Source organism: Lactuca virosa, chromosome 5 (assembly GCF_052849685.1).
Source record: "Lactuca virosa cultivar CGN04683 chromosome 5, Lactuca_virosa_CGN04683_v6, whole genome shotgun sequence".
In the NCBI taxonomy this organism is placed as follows: domain Eukaryota; kingdom Viridiplantae; phylum Streptophyta; class Magnoliopsida; order Asterales; family Asteraceae; genus Lactuca; species Lactuca virosa.
Genome location: NC_136430.1, coordinates 175,242,655 through 175,251,014, shown reverse-complemented (window position 1 = coordinate 175,251,014; position 8,360 = coordinate 175,242,655).

Genomic DNA, 8,360 nt, shown 5'->3' with positions numbered 1-8,360 from the left:
CAGGTCAGTGCTCTATTGGTGAAGGTGCAGGCAGCAAACTTCATCTTGTTTGCCTCGGAATAGGCTCAAATCTCGAAGATATATTCGATCTTCTCGAACCATCAGGTTAAGGCAATGACTCCTCCATTGTCGTCGAAGGATTTGGGTTTCGCATTCATGAAATCCTTATAAGAACACTCCTTTTGATGTCTTTGATCGCCGAGATTCTGGGGATGACCACCTCCGGATCCGCTAGCCCCACCGGGGTTTATTTGTGTCATTGATGCAGTCACGGCGGCTGTAACTGCTGCCTGGAACATGGAAGGATCGTACTGAGAAGGTGGTGGCGGCGGAGGGTCGTTGTTCTTCCTATTGGGTCTCTTTCTGGGAGGCATCATTTTCTAAAAATAATCAGGAATAAGAGGATGGTAAGTCCTCCAGATTTTTAAATCAAGAGATATGAAACAAGATATATCTCATCTTGATAGATAAAGTGTTCTACTAAGCGATAAACAGAGAATGGTTACCAATGCAAGTAAACTATCGCTAGGAAGAAATAAGTAGCAACACTTGGAATAAATCTCTATACTGTATTCGACTTTAGCTAAAATACTCCTACAGTATTTTAAGTTGTATGCTCTGTTTTATCGATATTTTGATGTATGTAGCTTGGTAAGTTTTAGGCTTGCTGCAACACCATGATCACTCCTAGACACATGTTGGTCATGTCTCAAATAAATATAGTTGATCAAGCTATATTGATCCCGGACATGATTACATAACTGTACAGGTTTAACCGCAGTGTCCAACATCCAAATACTTTTGTTTTGTTCTACTCATGATATTGTTTCTGATACTTATGTATACTTGTATAATTCTTATAAAATACTTATATTTTAAAAGTATACTTTTAGTTCAGAGCACTTCGGCCCCTTAGTGTTTATAGTTGTATACCATGTAAGGTTCGGTATACTTAGTTCACTATAAACAAGAGCTCTGATACCAATCTATCACACCCCCAAACCGGAACGGCGGAAACGTTCAGGGGTGGGTGACGTCATATGTAGTATCACAAAAATTGCAGCATAGTAATCATAGTAAACACAACCATTACATTGAATACATAAATGAAAAGGTATTGCATCTGTTTGATTCATGTTTTTATACATTAATAGCATAATCAAAAGAAAAAGATGTGACTCTATACGCTCCGTCTTCTCAAAACTCTAGGAGGTACCTGTCTATTGATTTCCTGAGAATACAAACAGTTTTGAAAGAGTATCAGCATAAAGCTGGTGAGTTCATAAGCGATGTTTTTGTAATGAAAACCTGTTGATGACTCTGTAAAAATGTTCGCATATTTCCAAGAAAATCAAATATTTTCTTTAGTAAAAGTGTGATAATATCAGTTCTATCTATGACTACTCAGTTCATGCTAGCCATGTATAAACCAATATCGAACAGGCAGTTAATTATGTGGATCTGCCCTAAGTCCACAACCAAACAAGGAATAGGAAATGAGGCGGAAACCACACATTCCACAGTCTATCGAATATTCTCCATACATAGCCCTAGTGCCTAACCTAAGAAGTTATAGAATCAACTATGAATGTTTGTTACAGTATCTTGTTTGTAGTATAGGAAAAATGTTAATTTGTATGTCTGATTTCTACCAATCGAAGTATGTGTGTGTTCTTGTACAAAAACCTTTGTACAGTATGTTATGTATGAAAACCCTGGCTACCACCAGTATGTATAATATGTTCTGTATGAAAACCCTAGCTACCACCAATATGTATAGTAGTTTCATTACTTAAAATAAAACTAATGAAGAATGAAAATCCCGTAAACAAATGTTTAGTTTATACTATTGTGAGTCGTATAACCATGCTTGATATGACCTAGTGACCTTTGCGACGTTCTTCAACTGTCGGTTAAATGACATTTGTCACCCCAAGCATGCCTGCCTAACTGTAGCTAGCAGTTCAGGTGTGGGATTGTCAGTCCCGAATAGATCTATTCACAAATCTCACACTCTCCCTCCAGGAGACTCTGGTTATACTATGATAGGATTTAATTATGTACACCTAAGGGTACAATTTTGAAGTAGAGTCTCACAACTTTGTATAATCTAGTTTCTGTAGTGTTCTCTTGTATTTGAATCCGTTGTATACTGTATAAGGTAATAATTATACTTAAATAATTATTAAATGTTGTACTATTGTAGTAATGTCATAAACTAATTTTTTCATAGTTTATATGTTTACCCATATATTAATCTGAAACGGGAAAAGTTGTGTATTGAGATCCCCAAACTATACCCATTATAGTTTGCTTGAATTGTTATGTACTTGTCTTGTAAATTGTTCTGAAAACTATGCAATTAGGTTCCCAAGATAAAAGTGTCCCTTATGCTCAACATAGTACAAAAGGGATAAAATATCTAAATATCTTATAAAACGTGGAAATCGTTTGACTAAATCAATTGCATAGGTTTTAAACTTGTTAAAATCATTTGTATTTGGCTTGTATTCCCCCCCCCCCCCCCTGAAAACATTAAAAATCATAAAAGCGTAGGGGTATGAACTCATTGTTAGTTGTGTGCAAACGTCTACTCAACAAACTGGAATGAAGACCCTCGAGTTGTAGCGTGTGGCACTTAACAGAATACTAATAATATTTAAATACATATGTGTATCTAAATTAGCGATTACGTTAGATAAAGTGTTAGGAAAACACTTGCTTTCGGTTAAGGAATGTTACCGGGACTTGATTGAATCGAGGAAAGTGGGTTTTCAGTCTAATTCACTGCTTAGGAAGTGTGTATGGCCGTGAATGGGGGTTTACGGCCGTGAAGGGAGTTTACGGCCGTCAATAGGTGTACGGCCGTTAACAGCCTCTTGAAGGGTTTACGGCCTTTGAAGGTTTGAAGCGTGTACGACCGTAAACTAGTGTATGGTCAATGAAGATTTGCAGACTTGAAGGGTGTACGGCCGTACACTCAAGAACAAGGATGCTGGAATCGCTGAAAAACGTGTTCTAGATGCTCCGAAATGACTCCCAATGGCGATTCTTGATGATTTTTCGGAAGGATAAGAGTGTTTTAGGGGTGTACGGTCACGAGTTTAGAGAGAGAAGGAGTGAGTGTTCAGCCAGAAAAGTGTAAATGAGCGGTAGGGTTTCGTATTTATAGGGGTTTTCGTGGTCGGTGGTAGGGTCCACCCGACGCTGGCTGTAAACGAGTGTACGGCCGTACACGGGTTTACGGCCGTAAACTCAGTCAGGCCGAGAACCGTTTGATTTTTCAAGAAGATTCGGATTTTTCGCGCGATTGTTGGTTCCGACTCGTATATAAATTTAATTATATAAAATTAGATGATTTTCTAAACCAAGAAGTTTGACGGAAACTTAATAAAACTCAAATTTTATTAACAGAAATCGGTTAATGGAAACGGAAAAAGGTTCGTGTTGTCACAGACTCCAAGGACAAGATCAAGCAACTAACTTTCAAACAAGAAGAAATCTATAAGATAATCCTTAGTACTTAGAAGTGGTTGGAGTCATCTCAAATCTAAGCACACTACCAAAAAGGTACCAAAAGCATAAAATGGACCATAAGATAGATCTAACAAACTAGAAGAAAAATATTGAGGAATCAACGTTCAAGTTGGCAAGAACACCAAGAGCACCTTAAGAACACTCAATGGGGATATGGTTTCGAGAAATGAGGGGTGGATGCTAAAAAGGGTGACCTAAACCTAAATTTAAGGTCCTTAAATATGGAGGAAACCTGAAAATCCATGGGTTTGGGCTGCAATAGCTACCATGTCGTGTCCCTCCTCTTGCCACATTGTGACAACCAAGCTAAATACGGTCTTCATTAAACTCCATGCCACGTCGTGGTCATCAACTCTCCACGTCATGGCATGTGGTTTTTTTTTCTCCAAAAACTAGACCTTATAATCCTTTAAATCTTTAACTGGTCCGATCTGGAAAATAGGTGTTACATATTAATGTTTATATATTTTAAATTGTCTGCTACTGTTACCGAGATTCTTATTGTTATTCATATTAGATAGCTTTATTGGCAACAAGAAAACAAGGATTTAATGTTAGTCAGTAAACAAAGTATTTACAAGATATTGTAGGCATATGATGATGATGATGATGATGATAACAATGATTGTGGTGGTTCAGTTTATGTTGCTCCTAAATCAAAAAAAGTTGATAAACATGAGAAATGCTTCAGAAAAAAGAGTGAAAATAATTTCAATGGTATTTGAAATATTTTAAAATGATTTTAGTGGTAGTTTTTAAAGTTAAAAATCAAGATATCTATTTTCATTCCATCTTTTTTGTAGTCTAAAGAAGAAAGATTGTGTGACCAAATAGAACGAGAGGAAGTGGAGCGTCATTTAAGGGAAAAAGATACAAAAAGAACAATCAAAGGTTGGTTTAAATGATCATTTAATTGTCCACCCTCAATTCATGATTACCTAAAACGACTTTTATAAGTTACAATACATATAATGATTGGACGACTATGCTATTCATTATTTGTCACTTCTTTCTATTTTATTTAACAGTTGACTTAATAGACGTTGTCTAAGAGGGACGGAGGTATGCTATTTGTTACATACTTATTTATATATCATGAAAATCTTTGAATCATGTTATAATAAATTATTATCATTATTTGGACAACTGGTAAAGGCAATTAGGAGAGCGAATGTCATTGAAGATTATGACATTGGAGCTTTGACGAGTGAATCAATTTGTTTTGAACATACAAGTGGAAAATATACGATTTAGTAAAGAAGCTTTGTCTAGATAATGATAATGTTAAGTTGAGGAAATTAGAAGTTCTTGTTTAATTGATATATGAAGGTTTGGTTGCACTGTGGAGAGATCGACAAGAAAAGTATGTACTTAAACTTGGAAAGACTATGCATGATATTTACGTCGTTATATTTGCTGTTTTTTTAAATCCTTAACATGCTTTAGTTTAACATATCAAAATGTTTATATGATGCCATTGCACATATGGAAAGGGCAACCGAAAAGGGAAAAGATATAACAATTACTTTTGAAGGTGTTGAAGAGTAGTGGTGTAGTACTTTAGCTAGGAAAATATACATGTGTGTTTCTTTTTACTAGTCTTTATACAATAAAAAGTCAAATAAACTGCTAAAAATAGCAACATACTTTACTGTTTTTACCAATATAAGCAATGTATATTATACTATTACAGAAAATAACAATCTACATTCATTTCATCACCATACTAGCAATGTACATCAATTGTTTTTTGTTGATAATAGTAATAGGCAGGCCAAAATAGCAGTGTACTTATGTTTTCTCACCAATAATAGCAATGTGCTTACATCTCCTTACTGATAAAATAAATATGTCACAAATAAAGTAGAATGCCAATATCGGTAATGGAATGTAAGTTTGTTGATACTGTTGGTAAAAAACAAAGTACATTATAGGTAAAGAAACATAAGTAGGTTGCTATCATGCGCTAAAAATAAAGTACATTGTTCATATTGCTAACGATTAACTAGACTAAATTATATTGCTATTACCTACAACTTTCTCTATTAAGTAATATACGTTTTTAAAAGTAATATATATTTTGAATGGTAAAGTACACTCATTTTGTACTTTTCGTTGTCATAACTTCCAACTTTTCCGAATCAGTAGCTTGCAAACCATTATGGAAAATGCTGTCTTATTTCATTTATTTTCGTTTTAAGTATATATTTAATTCAGTCCTTTAGTGTTTTACCCTTGTAGGTTGTTGACATGAAGAAGAATACATAAATAATTCAAGGAGATGCTTATCCATCAAGACAAAATGCTTAAAGTTAAAGATGCTACCACCTTGGAAGACAACAAACTGATTGGAAATTCTTTTGTTCTCATCATGTTGTGCAAGGTAAAACCAACTTCATTGTAAATTTTTAGAACCAATACGTCAACAATGCGATAAAGAATCCATTTCATGAATTAGAAAACCTATCTTTTCTTTTATGTTTACGCCTTTGCTTCAAGAAAAATTGTTGATGGTAGAGAGATAATGCTTCAATTTGGAAGGTATGGGCCTTCTTAAGTTGATTTTTTTTTGTAGATTCATTGTTTAATAATAGAAATAATAAAAATATCAGCTTTATTATTTGGACATATATTGTTGATTTAAGGATTTATGGTTGTTTGAAGAAGCATCGAAGGAAAATAAGGTAATTTATGTGAACCTTCAACTTCTGCACATTATCCAAGTGTTTTCTGTAAACTTGACTGAGTATAACAACAACACGATACCTTTGTCCTTCGCTTCTTCTATCCACAAATGGGCAACTATTTGAAGACATTATCGATTGCCTAATCACCACACAAGTTATGATAATGAAGCTAGATTCATACATTATTAACAACTATACAACTTGTCATAGTTAATATGTGTAGGGGCTGTTCCTGTATTTTTCTATTTCTTCATTCCTTTGTTGTATTTATTGTATCTATTTATAGTCTCCTCCTGTTATCAAGGAGATCATTCGATCTAATTTACTATCATGGTATCAGAGCGTTAATCGTCTCCTGTTTCCTCTCCTTGCCCTTCTCTCTTCCGTCTTTTCTTCTTCTTCTGTTCTTCCCTCCCTCCGCCTCCATGGCTAATTCCTCTGATGCATCAATCCCAATAAACACATTGATGCACATGATAACTGTTAAACTCAATTCCACCAATTATCTGTTGTGGAAGCATCAGATGCACCCTATATTAACCTATCAAGACTTATTCGCTCATGTTGATGGCTCTCTCCCATGCCCACCCAACACCATTACTGTTGCAGAAAAAGTGGCTGTGAACCCTGAATTCACGTCTTGGGTCAGTGCCGATCAGCGCTGCATCATCATTCTTCACCCCCTCTTTATCGGAAGAAGCCATCACTGTTATTGTGGGTCTGACTTCCGCTAGACAAATCTGGGTTTCCCTTGAAAAAACTTATGGTAACTTATCGATTGAACGGGTCCATAATCTTCGTGACCAGCTCCGCTTGATCCAGAAAGGAACCAAGACAGTTGCTGAGTTTGGTCGCGCCTTCAAAGCCCTGTGTGATCAGTTGGCTACGATCGGGTTTCCCGTTGATGAAGATGATCAGTTCCACTGGTTCTTGTGCAGCCTCGGACCCATATTTGAGACCTTATCCACTACTGTTCACTCAATCAGGCCTGCTCCGCCCTTCGCAGACTTGCTCGCTCGGGCTGAAAGTCATGAGTTATTCATCCGGGCACTACATCACTCCGCTACACCCCCAGTCGCATTCAGCGCCAATTTTGAACCACCTGTGACTGCTTCGAATGCTCCTGGAAATCATGGGGGTCGTGGACCCTATCGTGGTGGTAACAATGGAGGGTCTCGCGATGGTCGTGGCAATCGGGGTGACATACGCAGTCCCCACTGTCAACTGTGTCGCACCAATGGTCACTATGCCAATGCTTGTCCCGATTTAAAGAAATTTGATGCTGGGATCGATGTAAAGGATAATGACCTAGCCACTGCCTTCTTATCTCAATGCCATGTTTCGTCTCCGGTTCCTGATTGGTTCGTTGACTCCGGCGCAACCGATCACATGACTTCCACCACTCACTCAGTCTCCGATGCTTCAACTACCATAGGTACCGAATTTGTTACCTTTGGTAATGGCAAGTCCCTCCCTGTCACTCATAAAGGGCACTCAATACTCAATAATAATCTTCGTTTGAAAGACATGTTGGTTGTACCGAATCTCACTCACAACCTTTTGTCTATCAGTAAACTCACTAAAGATAACTTGGTGGATGTCTTACTTTCTTATCCTTCGTTTTCTATTCAGGATCGTCACACCAAACAGGTCCTAGCCAAAGGAAACTGTGAGAATGGTCTCTATGTCCTCCACCCAAGTCATCAAGCATTTGTGTCTCATTAAAGACCCCAAGCATCGTTTGAAGTGTGGCATTCCCGTTTGGGTCATGCAAATTTTGACGTTATTACCTCTTTACAAAAACTTGGTTATCTTGTAGTGAATGCACTGTTACCTAAACCGGGCTTCTGTTCCCCGTGTCAACTTGCTAAAAGTCAACGTTTACCATTTGATATAAATAAAACTCGTGCCTTAAATTTATTAGATCTTGTTCATTGTGATCTATGGGGACCCTCCCCTATTGCTTCAAACGACAACTATCGATATTATATCATATTTGTTGATGACCATTCTCGCTTCTCTTGGTTGTACCCCTTAAAGGCAAAATCTGATTTCTCACGTGTATTAGTGGGTTTCCTCAATATGGCACAAACCCAATTTTCAAGGAAAATCAAACTATTTCAAAGTGACGGTGGC